This window comes from Podarcis erhardii (genome assembly GCF_964252035.2).
Source record: "Podarcis erhardii genome assembly, chromosome: 2".
NCBI lineage: Eukaryota > Metazoa > Chordata > Lepidosauria > Squamata > Lacertidae > Podarcis > Podarcis erhardii.
The window spans coordinates 54826784-54851183 of record NC_138498.1 but is presented as its reverse complement, the minus strand read 5'-3'; the positions used below and the strand labels follow the sequence as shown (position 1 = coordinate 54851183).

Here is a 24400-nt window from a genome sequence, read left to right as displayed (position 1 = left end):
CATTAACAGTCTAGTGAGCGATGAAAGGTGCTATGGCCTATCCATTATCCGAGCCATCCATATCCCTGGATTATGTTACAGTATAATGATTTCAATATACATTAAAGAACAATTCTGCATCAGCTGAACAGCTGGGGAATGGGGGGCAATTTATGAGGCTTGCCTGCTGAAATCAATAGACTCATTGATAGCATTGAGCTTTAAATCTAGCCTTAGTTGACCTGAAAGATATCAGAATCTTATCTTTGCATGACGTGAAATTATTGTCAGCTAACATCAGGAACAAAAGCATTTTTGAGCCAATGCAAGCAACACTTTTAAAGTTTGATAGCTTGGACTTCCGGAGGCGGCGCAAAACGGCAATGGCGGTCCTCTTTACCCTGTGAAGAGGGGCTCCACGAAAAAGGGTCGTCCGCTGCGGCAAAGCGGAGACCCGTCAAGAAAAACCACAGGCAGAGCGAGCCTGTGGCCGTGGGACTCGGCGGGCGCCAAAAGCCCCCCCAGAAACGTAGAAGGAACCTCGTAAGGGGCTCCGGAACGGGAAAGGGGGAGCGGCGCTGTGAGTTCATCGCTCTTTTCGTGGATGCAAAGCCGCGCTGCTGCTGCCGATGAGCGCTGACCTTTCTTCTTGAAAACATCGAATTTGACAGCTACATACCCGTGAGTAAGGGGTACTAAATTTTGGACTAATTTTATGGATTTGGACTGAAAACGGGAGGCGAGTAACAGGAAGTCCGTCTTCCGATCCTGCTAACTAGATCAAAGCAAGGGCTGAAGTGCGCTGTAGCGCCCAAAAAGGATCGTAAAAACAGAACAAAGGTGCATTGATAGATCTTGTTTCTAGAAGTTAAAAGGGAAACTTTTGTGAAGCTTGTGGACTTAATTTTCGGAACTTTCTTCCTATTTTTGAGCTATACGGAGTTAAAAGGGACAACCTAGTCGTCGGGCTGCCAGAATGTGATAGAGAACTGTCAAACTGCTGATACTGTTGCTGAAGTTCAAACTGTTACATAGACTGAGATATTAACGTTTAAACATTGTTTCTGGGACCATTCTTGACACCTTGTGGCTTTTAATCAAGAAATAGAAAGCTTTGGGAACCTTCCTTTTGTACTCAGGAATTACAAAGACTTAATACGGGATTATAGGAACTTCAATGGCGGAAAAGAGTTCTTTCCTTTCTTGAAACTTTGAAATACTCCCCCTAGAGGATTGTGGAGATATAGAGGCCTGGGAACTGTACTTTATTGAGACTTCTTGTGGTTTAATTGTTTATATTTTGAACTTGTCTCTCTCATGGAATAAAAGACAATTTGACCTTGAACTGAGGCAGGTGTGGAATGAGCGGCCCAGGGAAAACAAGAGCAGCCAAAGCTAAAGAAAAAGAAAAAGAAAAGAAATCTGTGCAACTTGTTCAAACAACTTTAACTCATCAACGCAGATCATCTGTCCCAACTGTGCTAACAGCACAGGAGGTGGAAATCGAGCAGCCTGCTACAGAAGATATGGCAACTGGAGGATCTGAATCAGTCCTGAAACAAATTCTGGAGCAACTGGCAATTTTAAACCAAAAGGTGGACAATCAATCAACAAAAATTGACCAAGCTACATCCTCTATTGGTAAATTAACTGAGCAGGTTTCCCAGCATACTCAGGCAATTGACAATTTGCAAGGAGCTACGGCTGAAAATTATAAATTAGCTGTGGAAGCCAATCAAAAAGCAGAGCAGGCAAACCGAAAAGTTGATGAGATTAAAGGGGAAGTTAGGCCTCTGAAAAGACAAGTAGGGGAACAACAAGCCTACCTGTCACTGGTTGAATTGAAAAGTAAGGAAAATAATCTCAGGTTAAGGGCCATCCCAGAATTGGAGGCAGGCAACTTAGAGGGATTTCTGACACTTCTATTTTCCAAATTCTGGGGAATTGAGGAAGATAAAGATTTTAAAATCGTGACGGCCTTTAGACTGGGAAGATCGGTAAAGAAAGATAAGGCTAGAGACTGTTTGGTTATTTTGAGATCAAGAGAGGAAAGAGATAAGATATTAGGCCTACATTTTAAAAAATCCTTGGAGATAGAAGGTAAAAAGGCTGAAATCTACAGAGATATACCTAAACATTTATTGGATCTTAGGACCACTTACACAGACCTGACCAAATTGTTAAGACATAACGCAATTCCTTATAGGTGGGAGTTTCCACAAGGACTATCATTTACTTATAAAGAAAGGAAAGTAAGAATCAAAACACCTGAGGATCAGCAGAAGTTCCTACACGACCACGAGGAGGACCTCCAAAAAGGAGCTGCAGCTTCTTGGCCACCACCACCACCGGGACCACCACCAAAACCTACACCGTCTGGATCTGGACCAGCACCACCACCTCCGGGACCGGAGGAAAACCTAGACACCCCATTGTAAGACCCACCAATTAAACCAGGATGTCTCTGCAGCTTCTTAGCTGGAATATAAATGGCGGAAACTCTCCGGAAAAAAGAAGGAAAGTATTTCATATTTTGAAAAAAGAACAATTGGACATTATTTGCCTGCAAGAAACACATGTGACAAGGCTCCACAGAAAAGTGTTAATCAATAAAAGATTAGGCCAAGAATTTATTTCTTCGGATAAAGTTAAGAAAAGAGGAGTGGTGATTTATGCAAAGGAGAGCCTGTCACCGAAATTTCTATTTAAAGATGAACATGGCAGAATTTTGGCGAATGAAATTCAGACGCAAGGAGAAAAATTTCTGATATTAGGAATATATGCTCCAAATGAAGGAAAATCGGAATTCTTTAGGAAGCTGCATGAGATTATGCTGGACTACTTAGACTATAACAACATCATTATGTTGGGCGATATGAATGGGGTTGTATCTGTAAACATGGATAAGTCGCAAAGTGCTAACATAACGAAAGATGGCAGACTACCTAAAACTTTCTTTGAAATGACTGACAATATGGACTTAATTGACATATGGAGGGTTAAGAACCCCTTAGGAAAAGAAGGAACTTTCTTTTCTGAAGCTCATCTGACATGGACACGAATAGACCAAATATGGACAACTAGAGGACTGGCACCTAAGACTAGAAAAGTGGAAATCTGCCCAAAAACCTGCTCCGACCATAATGCATTGAAAGTGGAATTGAGACTAAACATAACCGGATCCTTTAGATGGAAAATGAATGACGCTTTATTAAGGGATCAGGAGATTGTTAAGAAGGCCCAAAAAACTTTAAAGGACTATTTTGAGATAAATTTAAACACCACTGTGGAAAAAAGAACAATCTGGGACGCAAGTAAAGCAGTTATGAGAGGGTTTCTAATACAACAAAATACGATTAAGAAAAAGCTCTGGAATGAAAAGAAGGAGAAGATATTGGAGAAAATAAGAGAAGGAGAGAAAAAATTAAGATCTAGGCCTAAGTCGGTGGAAGTGCTCAGAGAAGTGAAATTTTTCCAGGCACAATATTTGAAATTGATAAATCAGGAGGTGGAATGGAAAATTAAACAGATGAAACAAAGATCCTTTGAATCAGCAAACAAGTGTGGGAAACTGCTAGCATGGCAGTTGAAAAAGAGACAAAAACTTAACACAGTTACAAATCTAGAGATTGAAGGGAGAATGGTTCAGAAACCCGAGGAAATTAGAAAGTGTTTCCAGAGATATTTCAAAGAACTTTATTCACAAGGGCCACAGAAAGACTTTGAGGTGGACCAATTCCTTAAAACTAATGGATTACAAAAAATAACCCAGGAAATGAGATCTACCCTGAATAGTAATATTACTCCGCAAGAAATTGAAAGTGCCATTCAGAACCTTCAATTAGGCAAATCTCCAGGCCCTGATGGACTTACCTCCAAATACTATAAGGTTTTGAAGGACTATTTGATACAACCTCTGTTGGAGGTCTGCAATCAGATTATGGAGGGGAGGAAGGCACCGGAGACATGGAAAGAAGCTTTCATCACATTGATACCCAAACAAGAATCTGAAAAGACCCAGCTTAAGAACTACCGCCCCATCTCACTCCTAAATGTGGATTACAAAATTTTTGCGGATATTTTGGCAAGTAGGTTCAAAAAAGTACTCAATGAATTGATCCATAAGGACCAGGCTGGCTTTCTCCCCGGTAGGCATTTGTTTGATAATACAAGAAATATTATTGACATTTTGGAACTTCTACAAACAAATCTTAACACTAGAGCGGTTTTAATTTTTATTGATGCGGAGAAAGCCTTTGACAACATTTCTTGGATGTTCATGAAGAAAAATTTGGAAGGGATGGGAGTGGGGCGGGGGTTTGAAAATGGAATAGAGGCAATTTACTCAGAACAAAAAGCTAAGCTGATAGTAAACAATGTGGTGACAGAGGGGTTTAAAATTGAAAAAGGGACACGACAGGGGTGCCCCCTATCCCCCCTATTGTTCATTTCAGTTCTGGAGGTGCTATTGAACATGATTAGAAAGGACCGGTTTGTACAAGGAATTGAGGTCGGAGTGAAACAATACAAACTGAAAGCTTTTGCAGATGACTTGGTATTAACATTACAGGAGCCAGTCTCTAGTACTAAAAGAGTGCTAGAATTAATTTCTGACTTTGGTCGGGTGGCGGGATTTAAGCTGAATAAGCAAAAAACTAAGGTTCTAGCAAAAAATTTGACAACTACAGAAACAGATGAGTTCCTGAAAGAAACAGAATTAAATGTGGTTAAAAAAGTAAAATACCTAGGGGTGTATCTGACCTCCAAAAATTTGAATTTGTTTAAAGATAATTATGAGAAATGTTGGTCAGAAATCAAAAGAGATTTGGAAATATGGTCAAGATTGAAACTTTCCTTGTTGGGCCGAATAGCAGCTATAAAGATGAATGTATTGCCGAAAATGTTATTTCTGTTCCAGGCCCTACAGATCGTGGACAAAGTGGAATGTTTTGGAAAGTGGCAGAAGGATATTTCTAAGTTTGTTTGGCAGGGCAAAAAGCCCCGAATAAAGTTTAAAATACTAACTGACGCGAAAGAAAGAGGGGGATTTGCCCTGCCAGACTTGAGGTTATATTATGAATCTGCAGCCTTCTGCTGGTTGAAAGATTGGATTTTATTGGAAAACACTGATGTCCTAGATCTGGAAGGGTTTGATAATGCTTTTGGGTGGCATGCATATTTGTGGTATGACAAGGTTAAAGTTCATAAATTGTTTAAAAACCATATCGTCAGAAGAGCAATTTTGATGGTCTGGACAAAATATAAGGACTTATTGGAGAGTAAGACTCCGAGGTGGCTCTCACCGGTGGAGGCCAAGGCACGTAAGAGACTTAACATGGAAGCCTACTGGCCTAAATATTGGGAAATAATTGAAAAAATTGGAGACAATTGGAGGTTGCTGAGCTTGGAAAAATTGAAAAACAAGGTGCGAGATTGGTTGCACTATGCTCAAATCCAGGAGGTTTTTAAAGTGGATAAAAAGGTTGGATTCCAGGTGGAAAAATCGAAATTAGAGACAGAATTGTTAGAGCCAAAAAATAAACTACTTTCGAGAATGTATAACTTGCTGCTTAAATGGAATACACAGGACGAGACAGTCAAATCCGCCATGATAAAATGGGCACAGGACTTGGGGCACAACATTATGTTTGAAGACTGGGAAAGGTTATGGAACACCGGAATGAAATTTACGGCATGTAGTGCCTTGAAGGAAAATATTATGAAAATGATATACCGGTGGTACATGACCCCAGTCAAGCTTGCTAAGATATATCACCTGTCTGACAATAAATGTTGGAAATGTAAAGAGGCGGAAGGGACATTCTTCCATCTCTGGTGGACTTGCCCGAAAGTGAAGGCCTTTTGGGAGATGATTCATAATGAACTAAAAAAGGTACTTAGATTTACCTTACCTAAGAAACCGGAGGCCTTTCTTCTGGGCATTGTAGACCAGAGAGTACTTAAGAAAGATAGAATTTTTTTTATGTACGCTACCACAGCAGCAAGGGTCCTGATTGCTAAGCATTGGAAGACACAAGATTTACCCACGCTGGAGGAATGGCAGACGCAGTTGATGGACTATATGGAACTGGCTGAAATGACTGGCAGAATCCGAGACTTGGGAGAAGAAACAATCGAGGAGGACTGGGAAAAATTTAAAGACTATTTGAAAAAACATTACAAGTTGTATGAATGTTAAAAAATGCACTTTTTAGAAATTCTTGCTTCAGCATCGGTAAATTAATGAAATGGAAATTAAGGTACAAGAAGTCAAAGGTGGAATAATGAAATAACTTTATTATGTTTAAGCTAAAACATATAAGATTTGGGTTACAATAGTTTTGAAATTAGGCAACATGATAAAATGAAAGATACAATAAGCTTTGAAATAAGTTAACAAATTGCTGATGCAGGGTTTGGAGGATGTGGGGAAGTCCAATAGATGTGCTGGAAAAAAGGATTATGGAAATTTGTAATTTCTCTACTGTATTTTTCTATTTCTGTCTTTATCTCTTTTTTCTGTATTTCATAAACTTAATAAAAATATTATATATATAAAAAAATTAAGTTTGATAGCTTGGCTGTTCCAAAAGAGTTGTTGCATTTGTTTGCTTTTTCTAAACACCAGCATAGCTTAGTTCGCTGTCTTTCTGATATAACAAATTAAATTGTTCCCCATTTCATTCTCTTCTGAAAATCAAACTTAAAAACCCCTCTGATCTGTGCTTTAACCTGCAGCACAGCTGGCTAGTTTTGTCCTAGGGGAAAGGAAGGTTGGAAGAAAGCTGTGTTTTGTAGAACTGTAGATGTACTGCATAAGCCTGGAATCTGCTCTTAGTGTCAACTTTACCAAAAGCAGTCTACCATCTGGAGTATGTCCACACCCTTCTTTTCTTTTATAGCAAATTTCCTTATGGTGTCAAAGAATAGCTTGGAAGCATGTGAGAAATGCCGAAATAACTGACAGCAATATCCTTTATAGGGTTTTCTGAAGATGCAAGGAAATGAATGTGTGTGTTTTTTCTTAACACATGACTCAACAGGTAGAAAAAACAACACCCCTTAATCAATAAGCAGTGATCTGCTGGTGATCTGTAAAGCAGATGTTCTACCACTGAGCCACAACCATTCCTCATTCAGTTTCATGGCTCACGTGTTGCAAAGCATAATTCAAGGAGAGGCTGGAGGGTGTCAGGGACTTATAATCACTCCAGGCTTATAACATAGTGGATGTCAAATGTATTGCTCTGGTGGATTTAGGGGAACATGACTGGTTTGGTTGCACTGGGTGTGGAGCCTTGGGGGCACCATTGGGGATGCTGCAACGATGATTTAGATGGTGCACAAGAAGCAGAGGGGCACTGGATTTTGGTGCACAGGAGACCACTGGAATCTGAGTCCCCAAGATCTGCCACTGCCTCTTCCTTCCAATGTTTGCAATAGCTAATTAGGAGGGCAGATCATGCCACTTCAGCTGTGCTGGCAAACCTCCCTTTGGCTGAGTCAGGTTTTTACCTGCCCTACACCTGTTGTCATAGGTGTGACTTGGCCAAAATGGAACAGGAAAGCCTGGCAGGCTTAATTAGGCCCATGGGCCAGAGGTTCCCTACCCAAGGCCTAGGGATTCCCACATGCAGATCTCTCACTGCTTTCCTCAACTGTACCATGAAAGCTGTTGCCACTGAAAAATCATACTGATTCTCATCAAAGAAAACACAGCACCTTTGGGCATCTTACAGACACAAGTGTCCTTGTTTTCCCATGAGCTCAGGAATCCTGCACATGTTTTTCTGTTCATTAATTTCAACGTCTCCTCATGCAACTTTTTGTTCCAAGTCAAATAACAGAGCACAAAACACTTGTATCTTTTACATCAATCATTGTTTTCTCATTTGAAATGCACGAAACTGGTGGACGGATCCTTTTCTTGGTTATCTCTTCCATGTGTTTTATCCTAAGTCTTATTCTTCCCCAGCTGGTGTGCGTACCCCATTCTTCATCTGATAGATCTCTGTCCCACAGCATCCTATCCTTTCAATAACTTTTATTCCATGAATTGTCCCCCTCCCCCCCCGAAGTTTTGAAGAAGATGACGCCCAAGAGGAGCCAATCACCCAAGGAAACTACAAAACAATCATTTGCAGGGCACACCCCTCTCTGAGCTCCATCCTGTCCCTGAAAAAGCAGAATGCGTGAATCGAGAAACAAGGGGAAGGAAGGTTCATGCAAATGCAAAGGACAGAGTGATGTCCTTGCTTGAATTCCCCCAGTGTCAGGCATTTGTCATTGTTTGGCAAGCTTCAGAAATGAGAGTGATGGCTAATGATGAGGTGACAGCAAACAGAGTCCCTGGTGGTCCGGACAGCTTGTTTCTCCTCCATTACACTGAGAGAGCCTGGCAGCCGGCAGCCAGAGACCAGCACAAGTTGAAGAGCCATCCTATGGAGCTTTCTTTCTGCCTTTTCTTTTTATCTCTTTGTTTGGATGCATAATGAAGTTGAGACAAAATAGGGAAACGAAACAGGCAGGGGGATTTGTTCTGCAGCAGCTACAAACCTGTGAAAAGTTAGCAATGCAGACAAGAGTCTCAGGGTAAGAGACACCTGGGGAAATGCCGTGTTTCTTGCCATGTCCTTGTAGTGTGTGGCATGGTGAAGGAATAGGACTTTAAGCCATTTTGTGAATACTTTTTGTTCAGCAAGGTTTATAGCCTGACTACTTGATCAAAAAAGAAATAGATCTCCAAGCATTTTACATAAAATAGTCATTAAAAATAACAATTAAAACAGTAACCAAATAAAAATATGTCAAGCTGTAGAAAAGATCAACAGATTTTTAAAACAAACATGATAAAAATCACTTTTAATGTGCTATAGTCATAGATCTATCTTTGATGAACTTGCATGATCATTTCAAAAGGAGTTTCCAACTCAAGAAATTACTTATTCCTCTTGGCTTCTGCTCAATCCTGCCCCACTGTCACTCAGCTCTACAGCTCACACTTAGCACAACTTCCCTCTACAACTGATAAACACACTTAACATCAGGTTGTTGTTGTTTAGTCGTTTAGTCGTGTCCGACTCTTCATGACCCCATGGACCAGAGCACACCAGGCACTTCTGTCTTCCACTGCCTCCCGCAATTTGGTCAAACTCATGCTGGTAGCTTCGAAGACACTATCCAACCATCTTGTCCTCTTTCGTCCCCTTCTCCTTGTGCCCTCCATCTTTCCCAACATCATGGTCTTTCCCAGGGAGTCTTCTCTTCTCATGAGGTGGCCAAAGTACTGGAACCTCAGCTTCAGGATCTGTCCTTCCAGTGAGCACTCAGGGCTGATTTCCTTAAGTATGAATAGGTTTGATCTTCTTGCAGTCCATGGGACTCTCAGGAGTCTCCTCCAGCACCATAATTCAAAAGCATCAATTCTTCGGCGATCAGCCTTCTTTATGGTCCAGCTTTCACTTCCATACATCACTACTGGGAAAACCATAGCTTTTACTATACGAACCTTGGTTGGCAAGGTGATGTCTCTACATTTTAAGATGCTGTCTAGGTAGTGACACTAACACTAACATCAGGTAGTGAGACTGAAATTTCCTACACTGGTGTCTGTCTACAGAACATGATTTTATTGTCAGCATCGCCCTTGAGCCAGTGTACCAACTGGACTCATGCACTACAGCCCCAACTGGGCTAGGCGAGCTGAGTAGCACTGCCAGAGACCTCCTTTCCCACAGGAACAGGTCACAGTGCTGTGGACTCACAGCTTGGAGCTGAGAGCACCGGATTGACTGTCTCAATAATGCAGTCGTTGCGCAACAGCGTTTTGCAGAGTCTTGCAGAGTATAAACCACTCGGAGAGCAGCTCTGTAAAATATCCTCCTTTATTCTATAACTACAGCTATGATACAAACTATGTACAGAGCTAAATATTCTGAGCATACATCAATGCTATACTCTGAGTGCCTGCAGCTGCTCTTAGCAGCAATCTTATCTATAAACACGATCTCTTGCACTCACTCTCTCTCCGACACACTGACTGACTCTCTCTCTCACACAGAGACTGACTCACTCACTTGACTAATTAAGTAGAGAGCAGTACATTGCTCCTCCTCTCTGTAGAGTCAGCAGAGACCTCAGGAGATTCTTGGATATGGGAGGGGTGAAATCTCCTCATTTATGACAATGAAATCCCCTGTATGCCTGGGTAATTGGCTGGGTCCATTTCAGCAATGCTAACACTGCTGGGAGGAGAGAAATTGCCTGACATAAGTTGGTAGGGAAAGGAGAAAGAGTGGCGGCTGCTGCTCCCTGAGGAAAACATTAAAAAATATGCTTAATTTACTATTAACCCAGGAGACAGAACATTTCTTCTCTCTCTGGAAAATACCGCACATTTTATAGCTTCTTAGGAAAGACTTTTAATTTTCCCCATCGCACTCTGAACACCTCACAGAATGTACATTTCTAAGAGCAAAAAGCTTTGTTGAATTTTAAAACAACAGACATGCAAAATCCACAGTAGGCAGAAGATGCTTGAGGTAAGGTGGCATGGACAGAGAAATTAATAACTTTGTTTGGCCCCCACCCCTGGCTGACTTACTGCTATTGCAATGGTGTGGGGATTATTCCTTTAAAATGTCAACATATCCCAGTCAGTTTCATCCAGGTATGTGTGTACCTGCTTGAAATCTATGGAGCTGAACTAGCACCATTTTGAACCCAAGCCGGGCCTGGTAACATCCATGGGCTCCAACTCCTTTCCTCTCCCACTTTGCTTCTTAACACCCTGTCAGATTGACACATAAACTGACTGCCACTTGCGATTTTGAAGAATGCTTTCCCAAGATGCACCTCAGCTGAAATGCCCCCGAGGAACAAAACAAAGATGAATCGCTTGGCTGAAAGGCATCTAGTGAACAATGAGTTTTATTCATTTGTATTGCAGCCAGGCTTGGGGCAAGCAGAGCAGCAGCACCAGGTTGTTTGGCAACTAGTAGAGGAGGGAAGCCATTCTACAAGCTCAGCTCCCTGAACTAAAGTGAGCATGGGGTGCACGTATGGAGAGGCTAACTGGGACTATTTTAACCTGCGTTATAGGGCTGTTGTGGGGATTAAACACCTCTGCCCTCTGCTCCTTGGAGCAAGAGCAAGCTATAAATGTGATAAATATTTTAAAACATTGCAGCCCCACAGCACATGACTAACATTACCCCTCATTTCAAAACTATTTTACTGTACAGAATAAACACCCGAATTCTGGTATCCCTAATGGCCAATCTAGAGATGCCTGTGTTTATTCAGCACACTCTTTCCCTTTCAACTACAAAATGAGAGGAGACCTTTTTATATCAGCCTGAGAATCTGGGAAGGGAAGTGAAACTTGCCCTCTCTCCCACCTTGATTCACTGTGCTTGGATGCTTTAAGCTACATTCACCCCAATCCAGCACACTTCTGGTATCAGAACTAGACTGAGGGAAGCAGCTTAAAGCAGCAAGGTGTGGAATCACTCCTGAGTGCTCATGTTGATATTTTAAAAATAGAGCCCTCGTATCCCCATAAGTATGCACATGGCATAAGGCATACCCTGCAACATTTCGCAGATGAAAATATGGACATCCTATTCAATTATTATTATTATTATTATTATTATTATTATTATTATTATTATTATTATTTTATATGCTGCCCATATGGGGATGACTTCCAACATAAATAAATCACAACAAAGCATTAAAATTTTTTTTAAAAAACAACTTCCCTGTATAGGGCTGCCTTCAGATGCCTTCTGAAGGTTGTATAGTTATTTATCTCCTTGGCTTGGGAGTCACATAGCCAGCTTTCTATGTTCCTATGGAACTCTCTCCAACTGGAAGCAGTGATGGCCACCAGCCTGAATGGCTTCAAAAGAGGATTAGACAAAATTATGGAGGAGAAGGCCAATGGGCACCAATGGGTACTAGCCACAATGGTCGTGCTCTGCCTCCACAATCAGAGGCAGCAGTGCTTCTGAATCCCAGCTGCTGGAGTCCACAGGAGGGGAAAGGGCTCTTGTGCTCGGGTCCTGCTTGCTGGTTTCCCATAATGGTCATCTGGTTGGGCACTGAGGGAACAGGGTGCTGGACTAGGTGGGCCATTGGGCTGATTCAGCAGAGATCTTATGTTCTTAGGCTGTGTTCATTGGCACAGGGAGGACAGGTTGGCAGAAGCATCACTAGGGGTTGAGCCAGTGGGCATAAATTCCAGGTGTCAAGTGCCTAAATCTCCACAGGGAGGAGATAATGCTTGGGGTTGGACTACATGACCCTTTGGGTCCCTCTCAACTCTACAGTTCTGTGATAAATTGGATTATTGGTCCATCTGATTTAGTTTTGCATACACTTGACTAGTGGTGACTCTCCAGGATTCCAGACAGGGCTCTCTAGCCATAGCTGTCAACTTTCAGATTTGAAAATAAGGGATCAGCAGCCTTGAAAATAAGGGATCAGCAGCCTCACTGTCCCGGGGACAGTCTACAGGATATCTAACAATATCAGCAGGAAGCAGCAGGAAATGGTGCTGGAATAAGGGAATTTCCCACAAAAAAGGGAAGGTTGACAGCTATGTCTCTAGCAGTCTTACCCAGGAGATGCCAGGGATTGACCCTGGGACCTTCTGCATGCAAGACAGATGCTCTACCACTGAGCTACAGCCCTTCCCTAATTTGGTTTGGCTCTTTCCAGTCTAGGACTTGGCCCATGTGCCAAAACTCATTTACAGCGTGACTCCATGCCTGTTTATGAGTTAGGTCTTACTTCCATACAACTGTGCATAGGATTGCTGCCGCCCGCTGGAAAGTTACTGTCATTGTGTTTGCCCAGCGATGGGGACCATGGAGGTCCAAGGCATGGAGGTCCAAGAGGCAGCGCATCTCTGTCCCTCATCATGTGGCTTTGCAAACCAACCCAAGGAACTTTAGTTGCAAAAAAACAAAAAAAAAAGTGTGGCAGGCTGCAAGTGCCACCCACGTCAGCCAGCCGAAGCAATCCTGACATGGCAGCTCTGACAGGCACTAATTAAACTGATCTGGGTTCTACGTGGTGTGATCCTTTGCTCAAAGGAAGGATGTGAAGCAGGCATAAAGAGCAGCACGGCGGAGGAAATGGGAGAGCAGGAGCACCTAGACGCATCAATAATTCAGATAATGCCAGCAGCAACAAAGGGAAAGAGGGACCAGAACTAGGAGAACAGAATATCATAAAGCTTTTTAATGGTCTTTTTCTATTAATGTCAGCTCGGTGACCATTTTTCAAGGGGGTGGAAGTTTTCCAAAACTCCGGTGGAATCTAGCAACGAAAGCTAAACTGCACCTCCCCTCCATGTGGTTGTAATTCATGGTCTCGGAAGTGGAATGTGATTGGTGCTGCTCAAAAGTGCTGCTCCATTTTAAGGAGGGTTTTTGTTGGGGGTTTTTAAAGGAAGTCTGGGGAATTAGTACATTCATGGTGCAGGAAACTGGTGGCCTTGTCACAGTGAGTGGTGGGTGGTTAAGAGTATAGGCTGAAAAGCCTTTGAATTTTCTCTTTATCTCACCTTTCCACAGGCAGGCTCAAGTTAGCTTGCAAAAATCCTCTCCTCATTCCACATGCGACTCAAATCTACTCCAGAGGGTCCCACAGCCCTATATGGGGCATATTCTGAAGGTGGGGGTGGCAGAGGAGAGAAGAAGTTCCACTGTGCAAGTGGAAGTCTGATGTGCAGGTGGAATGGCTATACAGTGCTACCTCGAGTTACAAACGCCTCAGGTTACAAACTCCGAAAACCTGGAAGAGGTTGAGAACTTTGTCCCAGGATGAGAACGGAAATCATGTGCCGGCGGCACAGCAGCAGCAAGAGGCCCTATTAGCGAAAGTGCGCCTCAGGTTAAGAACGGACCTCCGGAACGAATTACCGTAAGTTCGTAACTACAGGTACCACTGTAGCACATAATTTTTATTCTGTGCTCCGATTATGATGCATTCTCATAAAACTTTGGGGACCCAACATGGAGCTAATCCCAGATGGGCTTAGTGCTCTGCCTACTCTGCAAGTTTGCAGCAAAATAGTGGTCAGGCACTGAGTCAATGTGACCACCAAGCATCCAAATGGACAGTTCATACCAACTCTCCTTTAAACTAAGTCTCCTTCCTTTAACAATTAAACTTTGAAAACATTTATAGAATAGATTCAGCATGAGGAGACAAAACAAGAATTGCTTTGCTCACCATTACCAGAAACCATTACCAGGCACCATTACCAGAAATACCCAGCCACATTCCACACAGCACTCCAAATATCAGTTGATGTGCTAGTGGAGAGAAGAGCTAGGTTATTGCAGAAACAAAATACTGCAATTTGAATTCTTGGAATATGCAGTTTATCTGTAACATGAGCATTGTGACCGAATCCTTTATGGCATCTGAATAAAGCATCCTTCAGGAGGGCCCTCAGAGACCTCTGTCCTCCTTGCTTTGTATAGGATGCCAAAGCAGCCGTTGGACTAAAGTTTCTTCTTGTACTGCAATTGCTACAGTTAGGATTGGGCTGCCGGTAGCTGCTGTGTCATAAACTATTTAATAACAAGCATTACATATATATGCTCACACTTGCACAGGCACATGGCTAATATACAAGAAAATCAATTCAGAAAGACTTGCCAATGATTTACCTAATCATTGCTCTGGGTAAATACAACATATAGTGGGTGGGTGGGTGGGGGGATCTTAACAACTAGGACTGAATTCATCCCAAATATACAGGCTAAAACCGCTCCTTGTGTTCCTTTCATTTCCTATTCATGGTAAGTGTCTGCTGAGCATTCTGTCATGAATTCCACTGGGACTATGCATTAATCACATTGGCATTGTTAACAGAACCGCACAAAGGGTGTTTTGGTGTGCAAGGCAAGAGATACCTTATAAACATCAAGAGGTGGTGCCAACAGAGGGAAACACGATCTAGTCCACAGAAAATCCCCCCCCTCTAAGTTTTATCAATTTTAATGATAAAATTCAAGTTTTGCTTGAAAATTCTTGTGGCCAAGCATTGGGAAGGGGAAAGGAAATTGCAGATTATCTGTTAATCTGATTATGCAGATTCAGGATAATCTCTTGAGTTTGGGAGAAATACAGTTGGCCAACTGTATATCAATATTGGACATCTTCCTCACCCCCCCTCTCTCCCCCCCTTCACCCCCTCTCTTCTCTCTCACACAAACAATTTGTGGTATGTTTTGATCTGCCTTACACCCATTATACCATTTTAGGCCACTGCATTATACCACTCACAGCACCCTAACATCCACCCAAAATATCTGAAACATTATTTTATTCAGGAATTTGCAGATGTAATATAGTCAGAAAAGCAGGTTGCCTGCCCTACCCATCCCAAAAGTTGCTTCTCTCTCTCTCTTACACACACACACACACACACACACACACACACACACACACACACACACACACACCCCTGCTGTTCTTTCTGTGTTCATCTGCCAGCTGAAGGTTGCCCACAGTCCGAAATAGGACTTGTGGGTCTCCCATGGCAGATGCTGCCACTGCTGTAGTCTGGAGACCCTCCAGACAGCCCAGGGCAAAATTTTTAATTCAGCATCAAACTTCAGCCTGAAATCTGGGTGAAAAAATGACAAGATGTCAATGTCTCTGAACCTATTTAGCTGCGCTTGAAACTTCACTGATCTGGATCAGAAAACTCCAGATAATAGGTTATAATTGTAAGCTTCCTCAGAGGCTCTGAGAGCTTTGTGCACTGGTTCTTATTGCCTTGAAGGTCAATATGACAGGGACTTTAAAGAATTAAACATGCTTCATTTTCACAGGAAGCTAAAGCAAGCAGCTTTGATAGTGACAAGAACTCCAAAGGCCCTGAAAAAGAACAAGGGGCTTGGCCCCATAATACCTTCAAGAGACCTGTAAGGGAATCACAGCTGTTTGATACTATTAATGCTTCTCACCCACAGGATATTTTCATTGTACAAAGTGCTTTCCAATTGTGTCGCTGTATTTCACTCTCACAAAAATCCTTTTGGGCAAACTGTCACCATTTGCATGTTACAGATGAGGAAACCACTGGGGCAGAGTCACTATTTGGAAAGCGAGTCTTTGCAGAAGTTGAGGCCAGAGGCAAAGACAATATTACAAGCCACCATTCTTTTAGAACTTTGCTCCTTAACATGTAATCAATCGCAGAATGCTTCGGCAGCCCCAAAATAATTCAAGGTTCATGATCACATTTGATGCAGACAGACTTGCAAAATTCTCAGGCCCAGTTTGAAATAAGAAATACATAATGGCGGTACCCTACCATGTTTTACTCAGAATAGACCCACTGAAATTAACTGAAGTGAGTTACTTAGGCTGGTTAATAGGTGTGCTCTAGGTAAAACATAGCTGAATACCACACTTGCACATGTTCAAATGTGAGGTGATTAGAAGTCTGTACATATTCTTTAAAATGCACTCGTCTAGTGTCGGAGAGAATGCATTGCTAGCAAACATGGGGGGGGGGGGAAGTAACACAGACCATCTTCTGTGAAAAACCCATGAATTAAAAGTGTAGGTAAAAGAGATGCATGTAGGCAACTGTATATTTGTGCATGTATCACTTGTTTGTATGTGGTATTGCCTATTCAGGAAACTAAAATATTATTATGGCTGCAGGGAGCCGTTCCTTTGTTAGGGTGATTGCTTGCTTATGGCCCAGGTGGCCAATAGTTGACATTCTTTCAATGGACACTGAGATATTGTCTGGAGATCTTCAGAAAGTGCTTTGAGAAAGTGACCACCTTTCTTAAGGGGAGGGGGTCATTTATATGTGCATGCAACACATGGGAACCTAACATGGTGCCAAGGCTCCCCACTCCTCCCAATTTTAGGCTTTTTCTGGTTTTTGTTTGTTTTGATTTTGGGAGGTTAGTTCAGAGTGTTGACAGTTTTTAAAATTATTTTAGAGTGTCAGTGTTTTGCTTGTGGTGGGGAGTGGGTTCTGAGCGTCACTAGATTCTCTACTATGAGATGGGTGTTTTGTGGTGCCCATGAGTTCCATAGATTTCTAAATGTGTCCCTTGGTCCAAAAAGGTTGGAGTTGACCTCTGGTGTAACATGTAGTTTGTTTCTCTTAATGAAGCAACAAAGAGCTTTCATCCCTGTGACATCTCTGCTGCAACTCTAAGTATTGCTTGGGAAAACAGTCAAATACTGGCATATCAGGCCAATAATTTCCACCACATTCTGTTTCTTCATAGCTATGGAAAAACATTAAGCAGAGAACAACTGGATAAGAATGGGTGGGGTCTCTTGCATTTGACTAGGGCCAGTATACACCCCTAGGGGAGAAAATAGGCCTTGCAGATGTTGCACACTCTAATTAATACATTAGTAAGGTACTTTTGTGAGAACCTGTGAGATATGGGGATTAAAGGTTTTAGACAAAGACAGCCTCACTGTTTGGGACTTAGCTATACCATCCTAAAAATGTTTTAATCTTGGGTCATGGCAATGTGGAGCTGGTGCAGACAGTTCTCACTGAAGTCAGCAGAAGCCAGGTAGTCAGTGTAGACTTTTCCCACCTCCTTTCGCCCCACCCCTTACAGCTGAGAGGACAGACACTTCTGTCTCCGCACAAGGACAGAACCACACCCAGTTTCCTTCCTGCTGATCCTTGGAGGCAGCCTCTGAATCTCATCCTCTCTGGAGACATCTCCACCACCAGCAGCAGTATGTCACCTGCTGTATATGTGGCAGCTGATGAAAAACTGGCTTCTGGGACCTGAGGGGCCTCTTTGAATGGCAAAGAGTGGATTGTTCGATCTGCACAGACGACTGACAATCACTCTCCAAGCTGTCAACACTCTTGTAGTGCCAGTGGTTTTAAGCAAAATACATGAATAAAAATGAAAGGAAGCAAAGCATAATATCAAAGCAAAAGGAACAGGAGCGCTGTTTTATCACGGTCCCATCAAACGTTCCTTTAGAAACTCTTGATTGTTGAAAGAAGGCAGCTCCTTCCTGTTGGGAAAAGTGGGGCTAGGCAGTGGCACATGGAAGAAAACTACACGAGAGAACAGAGTTGGTACAGAGCTGCAAGTGTTTGCAGCCTGCAAGCCATGGACTGCAGTCTGTGGAATCAGGCATGAAATTCCTTCCAGACTTTACGGGTACAGACAAAAACCTTTCAAAATACACATAGCTGAAAATTCCAAGGGGAGGTCCCGTCTCCCAGGAACAATATAGGGGGTCCTGTGCCTTCCACAACTGTGTGCTCTTCAGCCTCCCCAGATGTTGTTGGACTACAGCTCTCATCATCCCTGGCCATTGGCTAAGGTAGCTGGGGATTGTGGGAGTTGTAGTCCAACATCTGGGGACACAAGGTTGAAAAACATTGATATACTGAGTGGCAGTGTCCTCTAGGATTTCAGACTAGGTTCTCACCCAGCTGGAGACACGAGAGACTGAACCTGCAACTGAGCTAAGGCCCTTCTCTGAATCTCTACAACACTCACCAGTTTTCTTTGTCTGGGTTTTTTGGGGGGAGGATGTCAATGTCCCTCCTCTCAATCTTACAGGGGCACTCTGGAAGGAAGGTAGAAGCACACCCTCTGTAAACAATCGTATTCACAACACCAAATCCTCTTTGGTGTACAAACTTAATTTGATGATTATTCTGTCCAATAATTTTTGTAGGAGGTAGACAAGCTGTGGCACTCCAGATGTTGTTGGACTCTCATCATCCCTGGCCTTGTTGGCATTTGAAATTCAACATCATCTGGAAAACGTCACAGTGCCTATCTATGCACTATATTGACTTCTGCTCGACTCTGACAAAGAAAACTTGATGGCAGCCCTCCATGCAGGAATTAGGTGTCTAGGCATGAAATAAGCTTGTTAATACAGGCAGCCTTTATCTCATAATATTTTCCAATTGGTTTACCACTCTTTGGACCTTTCTTTTGAGTTACCTGTGCTCATAACATTTTTATTTGGTTCCCAAGAGTCACAATGAAAGGAGAGGTATTTAAGGACACCTTATCTCTGTGCGTCAAGGCACTAATAAGTGTGGCAATTGCCATGCATTAGCACACGAGGACATGCCAAAGAAATGGAAGTGACTGAATAATTTCAGTATCTTATGCTGTAAAAATAAAATGCGGATCAGAACCCGCACATTTCTAACTAAACAAAATTTGACTTATCCAGCACTGAAATTCTCATAGTCATGTGCGCTCCAGACAAAGCTAACAAACAGCATGGACCTATGCAGAGTTAAGGGAACTACTTTCAGTAGGCTTAGGATTGGATTGCTCGGTTGCTATCTTACATACACATATGAGGAAGTACCGTATTTTTTGCACCATAACACTCACTTTTTTCCTCCTAGAAAGTAAGGGGAAATGTCTGTGTGTGTTATGGAGGGAATGCCTACGGATGGGGGGGGGGGGAATCTGCTGCAGTCGTGAGCAGAGGATCCATGGTTCCCCTTCCTTCCCTCCTCGGTGGCTCGCTTTGAAACAGCAAAGCGGGAGAAGAGCCGCTGAGTGGGGAGGAGAGAGGGACAGAGAGCCTGCTTCTTTAAAGGAGCAAAGCGGGAGAGGAGAGGAGCCGCTTACACGAGTGTAAGCGGCTCCTGTCTGGTTGGTTCCTTTAAAGCAAGCAGGCTCTCTGTCCCTTTCTCCTCCCCACTCAGCTTGCTAGATAGCAGCAAAGTTTTTCAGCTCGCTAAGCCGGGGATGAGGAAGAAAAGCAGAGCCTGCTTGCTTTAAAGGAGCAAAGTGGGAGAGGAGAGGAGCCTTCTCCCCTTATACCCTTCTTCTTCTTCTTCTTCTTCTTCTTCTTCTTCTTCTTCTTCTTCTTCTTCTTCTTCTTCATTATTAGCAGCATCCTTCTCCACCCACCCCACGCATGCTCCTTGTCCCTTGAGTCCTTTTCCTTCCCTCCCCACTTAAAACGTGGTTACAAAGCACGGATCCACATGGATCCTCAGGATTTTTGCATTGGGCTACTCCAAACTCACTGTCAGATCACATGTCTGTGGCCACAGCATGAACCACAAAAATCATACATCCACTCTTTCGTTTAGAATATTTTTTCTCTTGTTTTCCTCCTCTAAAAACTATGTGCGTGTTATGGTCAGGTGCGTGTTATAGAGCGAAAAATACGGTAAGTCCCATTGAACTCAATGGTACTAATGACCAAGTAAATATGCTTGAGGTCGCAGCATTTGGCTGCAGTCCTGTGCATGCTAACTTTGAGAGTAAGTCCCACTGAAATCAGTGGAACTTATTAATGTGTCAACGTACATGCGGAGGATCAAGACCTTACTATACCACAAAAGCATTTTATTGCTCCTCAAAGAATGGGTCAGTGGTCAGACAAAATGCCGTGCTAATAAACTGTTTGCTTAACTGTTCTTGGGTGATGGGGCTGACAAGCTGACACGAGGCTGAAAGGGGAAATCTGCCAAGTCAACACTGTATGCCTGAGGCTGATGCTGCCTCTGGCTCCCACAGAAGGCTTCGTGCGCACTGATTCCCAAAGCACCTTGCTTCAATCACAGAATGCAATCCAATGACCTCGTGGTAGCCAGAAAACCAAATAGGCCCTTCCTATCCTCAGGCAATCCTGATGGCTAGGTTTCATGTGGGTGGTGAATTTGATGCTGGCATAGGTTTCCCATAATACCTTGCAAAGAAAAAACAACACCCATCCTCCTTTTTAACAGTGGCATTCTGTCAAAGGCGTGAGGGGAAGTATACATTGCTCTCCTTGCTAGAAGGATTTTGACTGCTCTTATGGGTGGAAAGATTTTGAGCTTTTGTTGTATGGTTGTATATTCAGTTGAACTTGGCAACAGTGTTGACAGTCCCAGCAGGAACTACAAGGGATGGCAGGTGTTATGTACTGAACAATAGGATCCAAAAGGCAGCAGTCTGATTGGTCCTAGAACAATAGGATTCAGAATGCAGCAGTCTGATTGGTCCTAGAACAATGCAGCAATATGATTGGTTGGCAGGAACCACCCAATCATGCTCCAGATAGAAGTGAATCCACAACCTGATTGGCTTACAGTAGAATTCCAGAATTAGCCAATCATGTGGAGCCCATTGTGTAAATAATGTATATAAAGCAGATACTTTGAGGGGACTTTCATTCATTCCTCCTCACCACTATGAGCTGAATAAAGAGCATGAAATCACTTTGCGACTCTGAGTATATTTCACTGGCGACGAGGATGGGATCCCGCTGAGCTGACTGCCACACACAACACCGCAGCACCGCCACCTGCCGCACCGCTGCCTCGCACCGTGTATCCAGGCTTCAGCTCCGGGACCCAAGGAACTCAGAATGGCAACCGACAGCAGCTTCTCGCCGTTCAACCCAGCATCTGGAGACTGGGAAGCGTACGCCTCCCGTTTCACCTTCCTCCTAGAAGCCAAAGGGATCACCGATGAAGAAGACGCCAATAAGAGGGCAATATTCTTCAGCGTCTGCGGAGAGGAGACGTTTGAAATCGCCCGGGCTCTCCTTGCACCTGAAGACGTCGCTACTGTTCCATACAAAACAATAATGGAAGAGCTGAAGGGGCACTTTTCGCCACAGCCCTCAGTGGTGGCTCGTCGAAATGCCTTCTACGCAAAGCGGCAAGCCCCTGGGGAAACCATAACTGGGTTTGTGACCTCTCTCCGCCAAGCTGCCCGGTTCTGCAACTTCTCAGAGCTGGAGAACATGCTTCGTGACCGCCTCGTCGGTGGCCTGAAGGATGAGAAGCTGCAACGACGCCTCTACGCTAAGAAGAACCTAACGTTCCAGGTCGCTCTGGAGGAGGCCCTGGCAACAGAAGCTGCCGAGAGGTCGACGCAAGAGGCACGGCCGAGCCAGCCGTCCCAACCGAGGGTCCACCACGAAGACCTCACCTACGACTCAGGATCCGACAGGGAGGAGGTGCACCGAGTACAGCAGCGCACTCAAGCAGCCCACATACCACAGCTGCCTCGACGAGAAGGAGGGAACTGCGCAAGCTGTGGAGAAAGTCACGAGAGGAGGACCTGCCATTTCCGCAACGCAGAGTGCAGGCAGTGCAGAAAATTGGGACACATCGCCCGGGTGTGTCGGGCTCGGCCCACCCGACACCAGGCATCAGATGACCCATCCAAGAGCCCCAGGTCCTGGGGCCCAACGCACCAAGGCAACTCAACAGAGCTCACGGACTTCCAGGTATACCAGTTGCCCCACCCCAACGTAGAGAAAATTTATGTAGAGGTACGGATAGAGGGGGCCCCATGCCGCATGGAGCTTGACACGGGTTCAACTCTATCCATAATCTCGGCAAGGACCTTAAGGAAACTGTGCCCTACTGGGGGTCCCAAACTCAGGCCGGCCCCATTCACCCTCCGGGACTTCCAGAAACGTAAGGTCCCCACAATGGGGGTGGGGACCTTCAGGGTGCAATACAGAGGGCAGACGCGGCAACTGGACTTGCTTGTGGTCAAGGGCCCCTACATTAGCTTACTGGGATTGGCATGGTTTGGACCACTGGGGCTAGCCATCACCGGGGTGAACCACATGAGCTTACAAGTGGACGTGGACGCCATATGCAAGGAATTTCCGGGGGTTTTCGATGGGAAATTGGGACAGTATACGGGCCCCCCCATTGCTCTACAGCTTGACCCAGCAGTACGACCGGTCAGGCTCAAGGCCCGCCGGGTCCCGTTCGCCCTGAAACCCCTTATAGATGAGGAATTGGACCGACTCGTGGAGCAAGGAGTGCTGGAGCTGGTGCCTAATGCCCCCTGGGAAACCCCAATCGTCACACCCGTTAAGCCTAATGGTTCGGTCCGCATCTGCGCAGACTACAAATGTACCATAAACAAGGCCCTCACGGCCCATGCATACGCAGTGCCAGTGGTCAGCCATGTCCTTGCCACCCTGGCTGGGTCGAAAATTTTTGGCAAGCTGGACTTGGCCCAAGCATATCAACAGCTGCCAGTAGATGAGGCTACAGCAGAGGCACAGACGATTGTGACGCACAGAGGAGCGTTCAGGGTAAAGCGGCTGCAATTCGGGGTCAGCGTGGCACCAGGCATATTCCAGAATCTAATGGACTCTCTCCTTAAAGGGATTCCTGGTGTCACCCCCTTCTTCGATGATGTGTTGATTGCCGGGCCCACACCCGAGGAGTTTGAGGACCGCCTCCGCACCGTTCTGCACCGTTTCCAGACGGCGGGTCTCAAGGTGAAGCGGAAAAAATGTCTACTAGGAGTGCCTCAGGTGGACTTTCTGGGATTTATGGTGGATGCAGAAGGGGTCCACCCAACTGGGGACAAGGTACGGGCCATTTGTGATGCCCCAGCGCCCAAGAACAAGACTGAACTTCAGGCCTTCTTGGGACTATTGAACTTTTACCATTCCTTCCTTTCCCACAAGGCGGCGGTAGCGGAGCCCCTACACAGACTCCTGGACAAGCGGGCTCCTTGGGTGTGGGGCCAGCGCCAGGAGGCCGCATTCCAGGCAGTCAAGGACTTGCTTGTCTCAAACTCGGTCTTGGCACACTTCGACGAGAGGCTGCCAGTTGTGCTAGCATGCGACGCCTCACCCTATGGCATTGGCGCTGTCCTGGGACACCAACTCCCGGATGGAAGAGAGGTACCGGTGGCATACTTTTCCCAGACACTCAACGAAACCGAGCGGAACTACTTGCAAATCGACAAGGAGGGTCTGGCAATCGTGAAGGGAGTAAAAAAATTCCATGATTTCTTGTACGGGCGGCCCTTCACTGTGGTGACTGACCACAAGCCGTTGCTGGGCTTGTTTGCCCCCGAAAAGCAGACCCCTCAAGTGCTGTCTCCTCGCGTCCTCAGGTGGTCAATTTTCCTTGCCAGCTACCAGTATGCACTGATTCACCGCCCTGGGAAGGCGATGGGCCATGCAGACGCCCTCAGCAGGCTACCACTACCGGAAACAGGCCCTGACCCAGCACCTGCACAAGAGGTTATGAGCCTGGAGCTGCTTCCCGACCGCCCCATTCAGGCACAAGAAGTTGCACACCATTCCAAGAAAGATAGGGTCATCTCCCGGGTCCTGGACTGGGTGTGGAGGGGATGGCCCAGCAGCAGCCCTGGGCCAGAATTCGCCGGCTACACAACCCGCAAACATGAACTGTCGGCCCACAAGGGGTGCCATTATGGGGAAGCAGGGTCGTTGTTCCCCAGCCCCTCCGCAAAAGGGTCCTCACAGCCCTACACGAGACACACCCAGGGGTAGTAAGAATGAAAGCCCTTGCCAGGAGTTATGTGTGGTGCCCAGGGATCGACGGAGAGATAGAGGCCTGGGTCAAACACTGCCAGGCCTGCCAAGAATCCCGCCCAGATCCCCCCAAGGGCCCCAGTCC

At 44.8% G+C, this 24400-nt stretch overlaps 1 long non-coding RNA gene across 1 annotated transcript in view; it reads left to right on the top strand.

Annotated features, from left to right (window-relative positions):
• LOC309336463 overlaps window positions 1-24400 on the top strand; it is a 69118-nt gene that overhangs the window by 39030 nt on the left and 5688 nt on the right. The gene's annotated exons all lie outside the window — the stretch shown is intronic.